At 38.6% G+C, this 15,303-nt stretch overlaps 1 long non-coding RNA gene across 1 annotated transcript; it reads left to right on the top strand.

Annotated features, from left to right (window-relative positions):
* Positions 1-6,117: 6,117 nt before the first annotated feature.
* LOC112652321 (uncharacterized) lies at positions 6,118-10,198 on the top strand. The gene is made up of 5 exons (XR_003131366.3): positions 6,118-6,240; positions 8,047-8,085; positions 9,130-9,205; positions 9,842-9,880; positions 10,156-10,198. It is a non-coding gene; the product is annotated as an uncharacterized LOC112652321 (long non-coding RNA).
* The last annotated feature ends 5,105 nt before the right edge of the window (positions 10,199-15,303 follow it).

The raw sequence follows: 15,303 nt of genomic DNA, 5'->3' as shown, positions 1-15,303 counted from the left end.
AATGTTTACAGAGACATTTCAAGTCACTAGAGAGAATCAAGCAGAGGGGCCTGAGGCCCATCCAGACCCACAGAGAAGGGCAGAGAAATTCTTATATTGGGCAGATAAAGTTGGAGGGTTTAGGAGCCCCCTAAATACAAATTTTCCCTTCTGAGTTTGGAATCAACTTTTACTGAGAAATAAGAAAGAGGGGTCAAGTAAAGGGAGATCAAGTTTCATTATTAGTAAATTTAATTCTCTACTGGCATAGAAAATGGGTGTATTCCAGATTTCTTTTTTGATATTTAATAAATCACCCCTAATGAGTGACTTAGAATAATACTAACCACTAATTTGCTCATGATGTGGGAACTGGCTGGACTCCACCCAGTGACTTTTAGGAGGGTACCTCATGTGGTCGGAGTCAGGTGGTGGCAGGGAGTAGGAGCATTCATTCGCAGGTCTAGCACCTAGGCTGGAACAGCATCTCTCCCCTGTTCCCATACACTCTCACCTCATGGTCACCTCCGGGTACCTGGACTTCTTTCCTGGTGACTGAAGCGTCCCAATGTGAGTGTCTTAAGAGAGACCAACAAGAGCCACGTGGCTTTTTTAACTCAAAATTACACTGCTCCCCTTCTACAACTTTCTACTTATTAAGGCAATCACAAAATCCCAGCTAGTTCAAAAGATGGGGATATACACTCCACCTCTTGATGGAAAGAATGTTGAAGAACTTGCAGACATGCTTTAAAACTATCCTATTAAAAAAAATAATAAAATAAAATAAATAAATAAATAAAGCCACCCCATTGTGCAGTCACCTGGTTTCTCTACATCTTCTCCCCTGAACTGAAAGAACTCCGCTCCCAGCCACAAGAGCAGGGGCAAAGACTGGCACAAGAAGCTTGCTAAATGCCTCTCTGTGGGCAGGCCCAGCTACACGAGACACAGGATGCTCAGTTCCATTTTCAAATTCACCAATCAGGTAAATTGCTCCTGTGTTGGGAGAGGGGGTTCAGACAGGCCAGGACTGTTACACTGCAAGAAGTCCCCATGTGGAAACATGAGGCCAGGGAATGGGGGTTACCTCCCTCTAGGCAGTTGGACTGGAGAGAACTCCTTACATTTTTAAATTTTTGAGAAGTTGTGAAGTTTGATACCTAAATATCATTTGTATACTTGGTTGCAGAGTAACTTACAACTTTGGCATCTTTGCTTGTTTTCCTTTCCCTCAAACTGCCTTTAAAAAACATTTTAAGGCTCTGTTGAGATTTAATCCACATATCAGACATTTCACCCATTTAAAGAACATAGTAGAATGGTTTTTAGTATATGCACTGATAGGAGCAACTAGCAGCACAGTTAATTTTAGAGCGTTCTATCACCTTTAAAGAAATCCTATACACTTCAGCAATGACCTCCCTGTCCTTCCATCCCCTCTAGCCCTAAGCAACTGCTAATCTACTTTCTGTCCTTTTAGACTTGGTCGTTTCATCTAAATGAAATCACGTAATATGTGGTCTGTTGTGTCAAGCTTCTTTCACCTGGCATAAAGTTTTTGGGGTTCATCTTTATTGTAGCATGTGTCAGTGCTCCATTCCTTCTTATGAATATGTGAATAATATTCCATTGTGTAGATGGCAAAACACATTTTGTTTATTTATATATTTGTTGGACATTTGGGGCGTTTTCGCCTTTTGACTACAAATATTTGTGTACAAGTTTATAGGGACATAGGTTTTTATTTCTTTTATGTATATGCTTACGAGTGGAATTGCTGGGTCTTGGGCAGCCTGGGTGGCTCAGAGGTTTAGCGCCGCCTTCGGCCTTGGGTGTGATCCTGGAGTACCAAGGATCGAGTCCCACGTCAGGCTCCCTGCATTGAGCCTGCTTCTCCCTCTGCCTGTGTTTCTGCTTCTCTCTGTCTCTGTGTCTCTCATGAATAAATAAATAAAATCTTAAAAAAAAAAAAAGGAATTGCTGGGTCTTGTGTTAAATCTACATTTAACCATTTGGGGAAGTTTACAACTGTTTCCCAAAGTGGCTGCGCCATTTTACATTCCCACTAGCAGTGTATGAGGGTTCTGGTTTCTCCACATTTTCAACAACACTCGTTCTTATCTGACTTTAATTCTAGCAATCCTAATGGTGTGAAGTCGTATCTCATTGCAGGCTTGATTTGCATTTCCCTGATGACTAATGATGCCAAGCATCTGCATATGCTTTCGGCTATTTGTATATCCATCTTATTTGGAGAAATATTTATTCAGTTCATTTTCCCATTTTTAATTTGGGTTATCTGTCTTGTTCCTATTGAGTTGTGTGAGCTCTTTATATATAGATACATGTCCCTCATCAGGTATTTGATTTCCAAATCTTTTTTTCCCATTCTGTGGGTTGTCTTTTCATTTTCTTGATAATATTCTTTGAAGCACAAAATTTTAAAATTTTGATGAGGTCTAATTTATCTGTGTTTTTTCTTTTTTTGCTTGTGTTTTCAGTGTCATATCTAAGAACCCATTGCCAAATCTGAGGTCATGAAGACTTACCCTAATATTTTCTTCTAAAAGTTTTAGTCTATTATTTGAGGCTTTTTTGCATTTTAATTTTATGCCTCATGTGAGGTAAGGATCCAACTTCATTTTTTTTTGCATGTAGATATTCAGCTTTTCCTTAAAAAAATTATTCTTTTCCTATTAGATGGTTTTGGGACCCTTGTCCAAAATGAGTTGACTGTGACAATGGTTCATTTTTGGACTTCTAGTTCTCTTCCATGGTCTATATGTACATCTTTGTGCTAGTACTACTACTACAATTTGTATTGATTACCATTACTTTGCGGTAGGTTTTGAAATTGGGAAATTTGAGTCTTCTGTTTTTGTTCTTTTTCAAAATTGTTTGGTTATTCTTGATCCCTTGCAATTCCATGTGAATTTTAGAATCAGCTTATTGATTTCCAAAAAGAAGTCAGCTGGAGTTCTGATGGGGATTATGTTGCATCTGTAGATCAGTTTGGGGAGCATTGCCATCTTAACAATGTTAAATTTTCCAATTCATGAATATGGGATGCTTTTCCATTTATTTAGATCTTTTTTTTTCTTTCAATAATACTTTGTAGTTTTCAGAGTGTTAATTTTGCAATAATTCTGTCAAATTTATCTTAATTTTTTTTGATGCTGTTGTTAGTTATATTGTTTTCTTAATTTCATTTCTGGATTGTTAGTTAAAAGCATATAAAAATATAATTTAATTTTGTATATTCATCTTGCATTCTGCAAGCTTATTGAATTCATTTATTAGTTCTGATCATTTTATTGAATTATTTAAGATTTCCTTTACACAGGATCATGCCATCATTTATTTTTCTTACTTAATTCCCCAGGCTAGAACCTCCAGGACACACTGAATAGAGGTGGTGAGGGTGGACACCCTTGTCTTTTCCTAATCATAGAGGAAAAATGTCCAGTCCTAACCTTACGGGAAAGCATCTTTCATCATTAAGTATCATGTTAGCTGTGGATTTTTTGTAGATGCCCTTTGCCAGGTTGAGGAAGCTCCTTGCTATTCCTAGATGTGTGTGTGTGTGTGTGTGTGTGTGTTTATAGAATGAACAAGTGTTGGATTTTGCCAAATTTTGTGTTTATTAAAAGAATCATATGGATTTTGTTTTTTATTTTATCAATAATGAGGTAGGTAGGCAGGAAGAAGAAGGAATGAATTCCTTCTTTCTCTGCCTTTTGTTCTACTCACCCCCAAAGGATTGAATGATGCCCACCCACATTGGGGAGAGCCATCTCTTTACTGAGTCCATCAATTTAAATGCTAATCTCATCCTGAAACATCCTCACAGACACACACAGAAATAATGTTTATCTGGGCACCCTGTGGCACAGTCAATTTGACACATTAAAAAAACCATAACAGAAGAGTTCTCTCCTTTTCTATTTTGTGAAGGTTTATAAAGAATTGGTACTCGATATTCTTTAATGTTTGGAGAATTCAGCAGTGAAGCCATCTGGGCCTGGGATTTCCTTTGTGGGTAGTTTTTGATTATTAATTGAATCTCTTTACTTGTTATCAGTCTATTCAGATTGTCTATTTCTTCTTAGGTCAGCTTCAGGACTTTGTGTCTTTCTAGGAATTTGTCCATATCATCTGAGTTATCTAATTACTGGTATACAATTGCTCATAGTATTCCTTTATAATGCTTTTTATCTTATAAGGTTGGTAGTAATATTCCCTCTTTCATTTATGATTCTAGTTATTTGAGTCTTCTTTCTTCTCTCTTGGTAAATCCAAGCTAAAAGCTTGCCAATTTTGTTGATCTTTTCAATCAGCTTTTGGTTTCAATTGATTGTCTCTATTTTTCTCTTCTTTATTTTATTGATTTTTATTATTTCCTTCCCCAAAGGGGATATTGATTATTACTATCTCTCCAAAGGGACATTAGTAATTCACATGTATAGTGAAAACACAAGAAAATAATTTTTATCATAATATTATCTATACTCCTGTTTCTCTTCCTTTATTGTCCATTTTGTTATGACATTACAATCACCCAAGCTGCAAACTGGAGCCTTTATTCATTCTTTTTTGTTCTCATGCCTCACTCTAACTGTGGTTATTGAATCCTGTAAGGCCTACTTCAGAAATTTTTCTCAATCATTTGCTCCTCTCTGCTTCCACTCTTTTCCATTAAAATTCCCCACAGTTTTCTGGCTGACCTGATAGTGCATAACTCAGGCCCACCTCTGACATTTCCAGGTCCTCAAAGAAGAATTAAAATGGGTTTTTCAACCCATTCCCCAAACCCCTCCTTTTCTACCCCAATGCTCTATCCTACTATGAAGGGCCTCACGTACATACCTGTAAACAGCCCAGGTTCCATGTTTAAGCTCTTTCTCACATTCATAACAACTACATCTAAGGCCTAGAGAATGGATCTATGGAGGCCTGCACAACTTCCAAATCCTAAAAGCAGGCTTGGGATACTTTGAACAGAGAATTTTAGTTCCTGAACACCAGACTGTGATCTAGAAGTAGGAGTGATGAGTACAGGCTCTGGGTGGACACATCCCATTGGATGTGAACTGTAAACTCCTTGCCTTGAAGAGATTGGTGTGTCTAAAAGAGGGCTAGAGCTGTGCTCATAAAGTGTAGTGTTCCAGTGGAGGGCCTTTGTGTCTCAGTGTGAGGGTAGTATGACACAGCTCCCCTGAATAAAATTCTAAAGTCCCATCCTGTAACCCACTGAAGTTTGTCTAAACTCAACTTAGTACACGAGGCCTAGCACAACCTGATTTCAGCCTATTTTCATATCTTTTTTCATTTGTCCATGAACTTGTCACCTCTTGTTATAGTTTTACCTAAACCACCGGGCAGAATTAATTGCTTTCTCATGCTTTGATGATCCTCCACCTTACTCTTGAACGTACTTCCATTAAAGCATGTATAACATTGCATTGTTATTACTTGCTTGCATGACTGCCTTTCCTATCAGCTAGTAAGCTCCTTAAAGTATGTTTTGGTCTTTCATCCACTTAGTAGCCAATCTTTATTCAGGGAATAGCGCCTCCATCTTTTTTTTTTTTTAAAGATTTATGTATTCATGATAGACTTAGAGAGAGTAAGAGAGAGAGAGAGATCGGCAGAGACTCAGGCAGAGGGAGAAGCAGGCTCCATGCCGGGAGCCCTACGTGGGACTCGATCCCGGGTCTCCAGGACTGCGCCCTAGGCCAAAGGCAGGCGCCAAACCACTGAGCCACCCAGGGATCCCCAGCACTTCCATCTTTTTGAGAAACTATTCCTCTCTCTCCCCTGGCATATCCTTCTACTCTAATATGAGATACAAATGGTAGGTGATGTCCAAAGTCATCAAACTGTATACATTAAATACATGCAGTTCTTTGTATATCAATTATACCTTAGTAAAGCTGATGTTTAAAAAAAAAAAAAAAAAAATGAAGCTGGCCCTGCCCCTGTGGCCACAGTGACTGGCGGCATGTGACCCATGCTGGGCCAGTGAAGTTCTTTCCCAGGATTTTTAAGTCTACAACTGTGTGGAGGAGACTTCTCTTGGCCAGTGAATTCGGGAAGGTAGAACCTTGAGTTCTTGGAGTTCTGATTCTTTTTGTATCAACTTCATAGGAAGAGTTGCCAAAACAGAAAATGAGCTGAGATAATAGATGGGAAGAGAACATCTTGAAAGTGCTCAAGGCTCTGATTCCTGTTGTTTCAGCCATTTCTGAGTTTGAATATGTGAGTCAATGAATTATCTTTTTTTTTCTTTGCAACCCAAAGAGTCCCATAAGGTTTTCCTCCAGGGTGGAGGCCACGGTTTGCTCACTGATGTATCACAAAGTCTGGCATAGATCTTGGCTCAGAGTAGGCACTCGAGACATTTATTTATTGTTTTAAGGTGAAATATAAAGTAGCTGAACTGATCAATCTAAAGTGAAAAGAAAGCATCCAGTGTTACTTATTGGGAGAGTAAGAACTTGATGGTTTGTATGACTAAGTGTGGGGAAAACAGTGAAAAAGTAAAACAATTGCAGAAAAAGAATAAATCTGCTGCCAACTTGGCAAACTGAACTATAGGAAGCCAGAAATATTTATTTCCCTTTGCTCTTCCCCAATAGTTTTTTTTTTTTTTTTTTTTTTTTTTTAAGATTCTATTCATTTATACATGAGAAACGAGAGAAAGGCAGAGACACAGGCAGAGGGAGTAGCAGGCAACATGCAGGGAGCCTGATGTGGGACTTGATCCCAGGACCCTGAGATCACGACCTGAGCTGAAGTCCAGTGCTCAACCCCTGCGCTACCCAGGTGCCCCTTCCCCAATAGTTTTTAAACTGAAACTTCTTTTTATAAAATATAACACTTCCTTTTATAAAATAATGTCATTGTGCTTTTGCTTATGAGATGGAAACTAGGGAGTGTAACTTTCCTCTCCTGAGCCTTGTTGTATCTCACCATCCCAGTCAGGCTTTAGAAAGTGAGGGAAAGGGGGAATGTAAGAATGGGAACCTGGGAGGGCCTTTACCACAAGTGGAATTACTCATCCCCAGATAAGAATAGGATCTTCATTGTACCTCCCCTCAGGCATTCAGTAAGAGGAAGGCTGGCTATAATAGTAGCAGAAAAATGCAACCGTATCTTCACCAAACAGGTCTGGCTGGTTTAGGACCATGTGTTTTGCCAACTCAAATGGTTGTACCAACAATAAGGTCATGAACAGTCCAAACCAAGTGCCATTTATTCCTGGAGCTGGATGGAGCTCAGAGTTCATCTGTTTTCAACCACCATCTGCTGTCTGGTCACCTCCATACTGCCTTTGAATTAATTGCTGGTTCCTTCTTGATCCCACTCATGAAAAGAGACCCAGGTCTCCAGACAACCCATTCTGTATATGGACTGTTAGAAAATTATCTGGTACAGTGGGCTGAAAGCAATTTTATGACTCTTCCTGTCATGGATTCAGATGCTCTTCCTTAAGTTTTTGGAAAAGAAATCTAGTCCTTTTATAATCCTTTAGATACTTGAGGCAGTTACCACATATATGTCTATACAAAATATTCTAAAATCCTTCAGCAGTCCCTCATGGGACATTATGGCTTTAATCCTCATTAGGGCAGACACTGAGTCATGTAGCAATTAGATGCAAAGGGCACGAAGTCAGATAAAGCCAAGTCATAATCCTTGCTCCGTGATACACCTCAAGTCTGCTGTGTGACTTGTGTACATTACTTAACCTTTATTGACTTCAGGTCTATCATTTGTAAAAGAAAGATATGATCTCTCTGAACTTCAGTTATTTCATCTATAAAATGAAGCCAATAATAGCTACAAGCTATGCAATGAATTGTCTTGAAGATTATGTGAGGTAATCCATATAAAATGACTAACACAATGCCTGGAACACACAAAGTACCTTATTGTTGTTGTTGCTATTTTTTTTTTTACATCACTGTATTTTAATACTATAGATATTAGTCAACTCAGGCTGCAAACAACAAACATAACACAAACTGAGAGGCTTAAACAACAGAAATCTTTTTCTCACAGTTCTAGAGACCAGAAGTCCAGGATCAAGATGCCAGCAAGGTAGGTTTAATTTGGGGGCTGCTTCCCTTAGCTTGTAGGTAGACACCATTTATCTTGCTGTATGTTCAATGATCACTTATTTGTGCACAGTATGGAAAATAGAGAGAGAAAGAGAAGAAAAGAGAGTGAGTTATCAAGTTTCTCTTCTTAGAAGAACACTAATCCGATCAGATTAGGACCATATGCTTATGACCTCACTTAACCTTAATTATCTCCTAAAGGCCCCATTTCCACATACAGTCACATTGTGGGATTAGAATTTCAATAAATAGATTTGAAGAGGACACAATTCAGTCCCTAGAATATACTATTGTGTAATACTTCCAAAATTTAAAAGAAAAGTGTACATCCCAGCAAAGGGGTCAGGCATCTATAAAGGCTCTCAGGCAAAACACTGACTATAATTCAATATGGCTGAGGTAGAGAATAGAGGGGAAAGAAAAAATTTGTATAGCAGGTGTATGACTATAATGGGACCAGTAGTTCACATTAAGGAGTTTGCATTTTTCTCCTAAGAGCAACAGGAGACATGGAAGGGTCGTAAGTGGAAACATGACCTAATATGACTTGAGCTTTGTTAGGATCATTCTGTCTGCTGTGCAGAAAATAGATAGAAGGGGATTTAATCCTGTTTGAAATCTAAATGCACATATGAAAGATTTGCCCTCAGCATGGTAGGCAGAGAAAAGAAGTATTAAGAATCTGGGCACAAATCCTAAGGATGGAATTTGAACTCAAACCTTAATGGCTATTATTCAGCCTTTCTAATAACTAGTAGCACCCCACCCCCTGCCTTTCACCCCCCTACCACAGCTTTTCTCCAATCTCCAATTTTCTCTGATAGTTGTGGAAGAGTGAATTTTGGGTGCTGTTACTAATTAGCATAGTGTAAGATAAGCAGCAATTTGGTTGGAACATTTTAATAATAGTTATTTTCTCTTTTGCCTGTATTTAAAAGTTCTAATCTAATGAATAAATTATCTTCAGAGATCTAAGTTATTTCTAGTTGTGTTGTTCCATCTGATATGTTAATTTCGTCAACAGATTTATTTTAATAATGGAAGAAGAAACGAAAAAACAAAAAGAGAAAAGCCTTCCACCTTGAAGTCTAAACCAACTTGTATGTTAATACCCCAAGGAAGTATGGCAAAGTAAAGAGGTCTTTGCAGAGAAGGGTTTGGATGATGAACTTCACAGACCATTTTTCATATCCAAAGATGGGGCATTCCTGACTCAGTTACCTGAACTTCTTTTGAACAATTGTTTAAAACTACCTGGATGAGGTTATGTTATCTTTGAATGAACAACCAGGGGGTATAACAGAAGTAGAGGTGGACCAGAAACTCCAAGACTGAGTCCGAGTTTTGGCTTTGCACTAACTTTCCATATGATGCAGAACAAGCCAATGGTTTTTCTGGATCTCAATTATTCTTAGAAACAAGAGAGGAGGAATAAATCATTTCTAAAGACTTTACAAGCATGTGCCTATTATGTCAGGTTCTTCTCAAGGAATGTGGGAGTGAACAAAACAGATAAGATCCTGATCCCATTTGAGCATTCATGTTTATGACAGCATAATTTGTAAAGCAGACATATTAATTAATAAACAATAGGAGATCCCATTCAGATGGGATAATAAGTATTTACGAAAATGAAATAGGGTAATGATATATAGACAGATGTATGTTGTTGGGATCAACTATTTATACGGGATGGGTATGAAGATAACTTCTCTGATGAGGTTGCTTCTTTTCAGAGTCCTGAATGATGAGAGTTATTCCCCCCAAGGTCTCAGGTAAGAGCATTTTAAGCAATAAGAGTAGCTAGAGCAAGGTCCCAAATAGTGGACTATTCTAGGATAAGTGTGATCAGTGTGGCTGGAGCATAGTGAATGGCAAGGAAAGTGAAATGCAATGAAGTCTGAATAGTGGAAAGTGGCCAGGTTCTGTAAGGTATGGCTGGCTGTAGGAGGGGTTTAGGTTTTATTCTAGTAGTCATGAGCAATTTGACCCATTGAACAGTTTTAGTCAAGTGAGTACGTGATGCATTTTTGCCTTGTTTTGTTTTTAGAGATGACTCAAGGTGCTGAGTGGAGATGGGCTGTATTAATGGGTAAGAATGAAGCAAAGGCACTAGATATGCTGCAGCAATCCAGCTGAGAGATGATGGTAGTGGTGGAGGTCATGGGACAAAGAGAGTTGGGACATGTCACAGAGTTTAAGCCAAGAGTACTTGCTAAGGAGTGGATGTTTATGAATTTTTTATCTATTCGTCTATAAGATTCCATTCTTCCATACTCCCATCTGAGTTCCCCTCTCTCCCATCCTACACGTAGGAGGTGGTTGATTAGGGTGAGAAAAGTGGTTCACGGGTATGAGATCAACTTGAGTGGCTGCAGAGAAATCACAGACTGACCTTGCATCTGCTAGCATGATGCTTCATCTCACTGAAGCAAAGGATTGTCCGATGGGAGAAATATCTCTAATGGTTAAATAAGTAGAGAGTACCTCGCGGCATTGAGACAAACCTGAACCTTCTGACAAAGCAGACTCCTTTCCGCTTTCTTTCTCTCTCAAATTTGTTCCCAAGAACTTGCTACATTCAGACTGGCTGTAGTAGAGACAGCTGTTTCAAACAGAATTAAATCCAATTTCCATGGCATTTTGCACACATGCAGATCTTGGCATTCAAATGATTCACGAGTGCAATTAATAAATGGCAGCATTATTTTGGAATACTTAGTGTATTATGTTTTTAGGAAATGTAGCCTACCTAACTTCTGACTACTTTTACTCAGTCTTCATTTTTATATAGTCATGTCACTGTAGTGTTGGGCTACATATCTCTACAACATAACTATATTCCTTATCAAGCTGAATAGTAAGATATAATTCTCTCCTCACCATGACTCAAATAATGGGATGTGTCCATTTTTGAAGAACTAACATATGAGGCCCAAGATCTTTAAAATGCCATGTTCTTTTTAAACCTAAGAATGAAAATAGTAATAATAATAATAATAATAATAAAATAAATAAATAAATAAATAAATAAATAAATAAATAAACAAACCTACTAAGAATGTTATTAGTATCATTGGATCTGGCTTCATCAACAATTTTCCTACACAGGTGGACTCTACCCAGGATGTCTGGGAAACCTAGAGATTGAATCCAGTCATTCAGCAGATATTTGAGCCTCTTCCTCCATACAACGTACTGTGCTGGACACTGGGGGAACCACAAGACATAAAAACATAATGATATCTCTGTCCTCCATTCAACTAACTGTCCGCTTGGGAAGGTTGTGCAGAAAAGATTAAATAATAGTGCAAGAACTAAAAAATATGCAAAATAGAAGACATCCCACAACCATAGGATAAGATCTGGCGACAAATAATGGTTTATAACTGTGCTTCTCAAGCTTTTACTGCATACAAATCTCTTAGGCATCTTGTTGAAGTGCGCATTCTTTTTTCTTTTTTCTTTTTTTCTTTTTTTTTAAAAAGATTCCATTTATTTATTCATGAGACACACACACACACACACACACACACACACACACAGAGAAAGAGAGAGAGAGAGGCAGAGACACAAGCAGAGAGAAAAGCAGGCTCCATACAGGGAGCCCGATGTGGGACTCGATCGCAGGTCTCCAGGATTAGGCCCTGGGCCGAAGGCGGATGCTCAACCGCTGAGCCACCCAGGAGTCCCAACTTTTTTTTTTTTTAAATGCATATTCTGATTCAGTAATCTGGGCGGGGGGGTGGGAATGAGTTCTTTGCTGATGCCAACACTGATGGCTTATGACCAAATTTTGGGCAGCCAGGAGATTAGGTCTGAGATCCCAAAACTGTATGATGAGGCACCCCAGGGTACCACAGTAAATTTACAGGGGCACTATGGGATTTTTTTTTATAAAAAAACAAAACAAAACAGTAATGCTCATCATCTGCCATGTGAGCTACTATTAGTTCATAGTTTTGACATTAGGTCATGCTACATTGCTTTAATCTTGGATCTTTGCAAAGCTGGATTCTTGGCAGTTATTGTGATAAATATGCAAGTACTGTACAAAAAACTATGTGGAATAGGCAAGGAGGGTGGTGGTGTCTAATCTGATTTCTAAATTTGAGAAGTTGTGCAGTGCCCTATAGGCACATACATCCATTAGTAAGTAATTATAATTATATTAGAATAAAATTGTAAATAGCTGTTTTCTTTTAATTCACAGGCACTATTTCATCCAAACAGCTGCTAAGTTGCCAGAATGTGATTTATTGAGTTGTTTGGACATAACTACTAAATGATGAAGACTATTAGGTATGTCTTTTGGTCAATGGACACCATGAAGAAAAAAGGGAGACACTTAAGAGCCTTTGAACAGAGGAAGTTGGAGATTTCTGGGTTAGATAGTAGGTACTATGAATTCAGAGAGGTTTGGAGTGGCCAGGAAAGAACACATGGGGGTTGTATGACCTGAGTCAGATCTGTGAGAAGAACAATATGAATAACAATACTCCAATACTCCTCAGATTTTAAGAAATGCATGAACACATGCTTAGATTTACAAATTGATTCTATACCTACACTTCCCTCATTCTTTGGTGTCTCTTTGAATGCATAGAGATTTCTGCTCAAGACTCCCTTTGTGTAGAGCAGTACCACTAGCCGACAACCCCAAATCAGATTTATTTCCAATATCTCATGACATGTGATCTAATCTAGAGAGTTGTTTAGGATACTGGGCTATGTGTTTAGTACCAGTGTAGTCCTTCCTTATTGAATAATGCCAGTACTACGCGGCATTCTTCTCAATGTCTGCAAACCACAATATACTTCTGTGATTCAAATTTTTCAAAGAACCAGAATTTTCGTTTTCATTGTCTTGGCATCATAGGTTGTTGTTAAGTAGACTTATTTTTATTGTCCTCTTTAATTGGTTTTATGTTAAGAACAAGCTGGGATTTTTTTTTCCCTCCACAGAATAAATCCATTTCTAAAAAGAACTTGAACATGAACATGTTACTAAAATTTGTGGTTGATTTCATTTTACTCCCAGACCCAAATGTTGAGTTCAGAGCAATAGGCAGTGTGGAGCTGATACAAAACAGGGGTGAGGTAGAGCAGTAAGTGTTATTTAGTATGGACTGAACGGAGGGACAACCAGAGAAGCTGGTGGCAAAGCTCTACTGTGAGGTGACAGTGGCAGCAGAAAGGAAAGAGATGGCTTTGAAGGACTTTAGTATCTGGTTGTATATGAAGTAAGGAAGAAGGAAGAAGCAGAGATCATGGCAAGTGTCCCGGAGGTCTGGGCGACTGGGAGACTGATCGAGAAATATTGGAAAGTCGAAATTGAAGAATATATTTTGGAGGGAAGAGGTGAGTTTGGCTTCTGATGGTAGGCTTCAGGTGATGGTGGAAATATGCCATTGCAGTAAGGCTGGAGATAGGAACACAGGGAGCAGAGATCGAGTCAGGTAAGAGGTGGGAACAGAAACATCCTCTGAGGAAGGATGGACAAGGCCAGTCAAGATTGAATCCTAAGAAGCATCTAAGCTGATAGGACAGCAGGATAAAATAGAGCCAATAAATTAAACAAAGAAGGAAGAGTCCGAATGCTTGGAAGAGAGATGTATAAGGCTATGGAAAGAAGAATGAAGAGTTTCATCCACCAAGTGCCTCACAGATATGAAATGCGATCTTAGGTCTTTCCCAAATGTTGTAACACATGGAATGTCCACCATAAATTCTGAGATGGACATTACCATCTTCACTTTACAGGTGAGGGAATTGATGGGCAGAGACACAATGCAATTTGGCCAAGGTCATTCAGTTCATAAGTGGAAGGATTTGAATCCAAGTTCTTGGTATGAATCCAAAGTGCTTGCTCCTCCCCTAAACCTTTCAAAAATGGAAATGAAGATGTGACTTGTTGGAGCAAAGGATTGTAATCTTTTGGTCCTTATGGGGCTCCCTGGATAAGCTTCAGGAAGTTTATTAATCTTTAAAGCTATGTGGAAATTTTTGTTGTAAAAAATTATCAAAAATTTTGTTTTGTTTTGATGAAGTAGTCTATAACTTCCACCAGATTGCCAAAGAGATTTTGAATTATCTTCCAAATTTAAGAACAGCTGTTCTAGACAGCTGTTTTATAAAGTAGTGAATTGTAGCGAGTTGTGGACTAAACAGGTAGTGAGGAAGACAAAAATAGTATGTGACATATTCAAGAAATGTGGCTTTGAAAGGAAAAAAATTCCATAGTAGTTTAAAGAGGCAAAAGAGGCAAGTAAAACGTTTTTTAAAAAATTATTGGGGGCTACAAGCTTGTTTGGCAACAGAGGAAAAGGATCCAGTGAAGAGATAGTAATGAGTTGAGGTGGGAGGGGGCAGGTGCTAACAAGGAGGAAGTTCACCAGAGACACGGGGGAGGCTGGCATTTTGTCCTAGGGATGTTGGTGGGCTTCACGCCTCCACTAATCATTGCTGTCATTCCATTAGCTGGTTCGATGATATTCTAGGAACATTTTCTTTCTGAAACACAATCTGGAAAAAAGAGGTGTGGGAGAAAGAAAGGAAAAATGGGAGAAAGAGAGAGAAGGAGGAAGGGAAAGATATAGGAAGGAAGGAAGGAAGGAAGGAAGGAAGGAAGGAAGGAAGGAACAGAGGGAGGGAAGAAGGAAGGAAGAAGAAAAGAAAGGAAACCTAGAATGTTTCTGTAACAGAAGTGAGGAGAAGGAAGGAAGGGAAAATTGGGGTTGGAAATGAAATATTCCTAAGCCTGTCTTTATTCCTAGGAGTCAAGGCCAATTCTGTGACAATGTCAACCTCACGCATCAAGAGGAGATGGAGGCTCCCAAAGACAAAAGCCATACTAAGCCTTCAGTGATGTTCTAAATGAAAAGCCCACTCTGTCTTCCAAGGACAGTAATTTTTGAACCTAGAAGGAGGGGGAAGGGATCCAGCTAGGCTGTTTTTATTACAAAATTCTTCATCTCTTTTTATCTCCTGGGTTTCAGATGCATTTAATTATCCTCCCTAAATGCCATATTCTGCTCTTAATGAAAATCCTTTTTTAAAAACTTCTTGATGCAAATGCAAATTAAATTTGATGTTTTGTTTCCATGAAGGAAAATATAGAGTACCATGGACTGGGAGCATTGTGTTTTGGAGCTTGTTTTTAAACAAAAATAGGATTTTATTATCATTATCAGTAGCT

This window comes from Canis lupus, chromosome 13 (genome assembly GCF_003254725.2).
Source record: "Canis lupus dingo isolate Sandy chromosome 13, ASM325472v2, whole genome shotgun sequence".
In the NCBI taxonomy this organism is placed as follows: Eukaryota; Metazoa; Chordata; class Mammalia; order Carnivora; family Canidae; genus Canis; species Canis lupus.
This window is presented reverse-complemented; position numbering and strand designations above follow the sequence as displayed.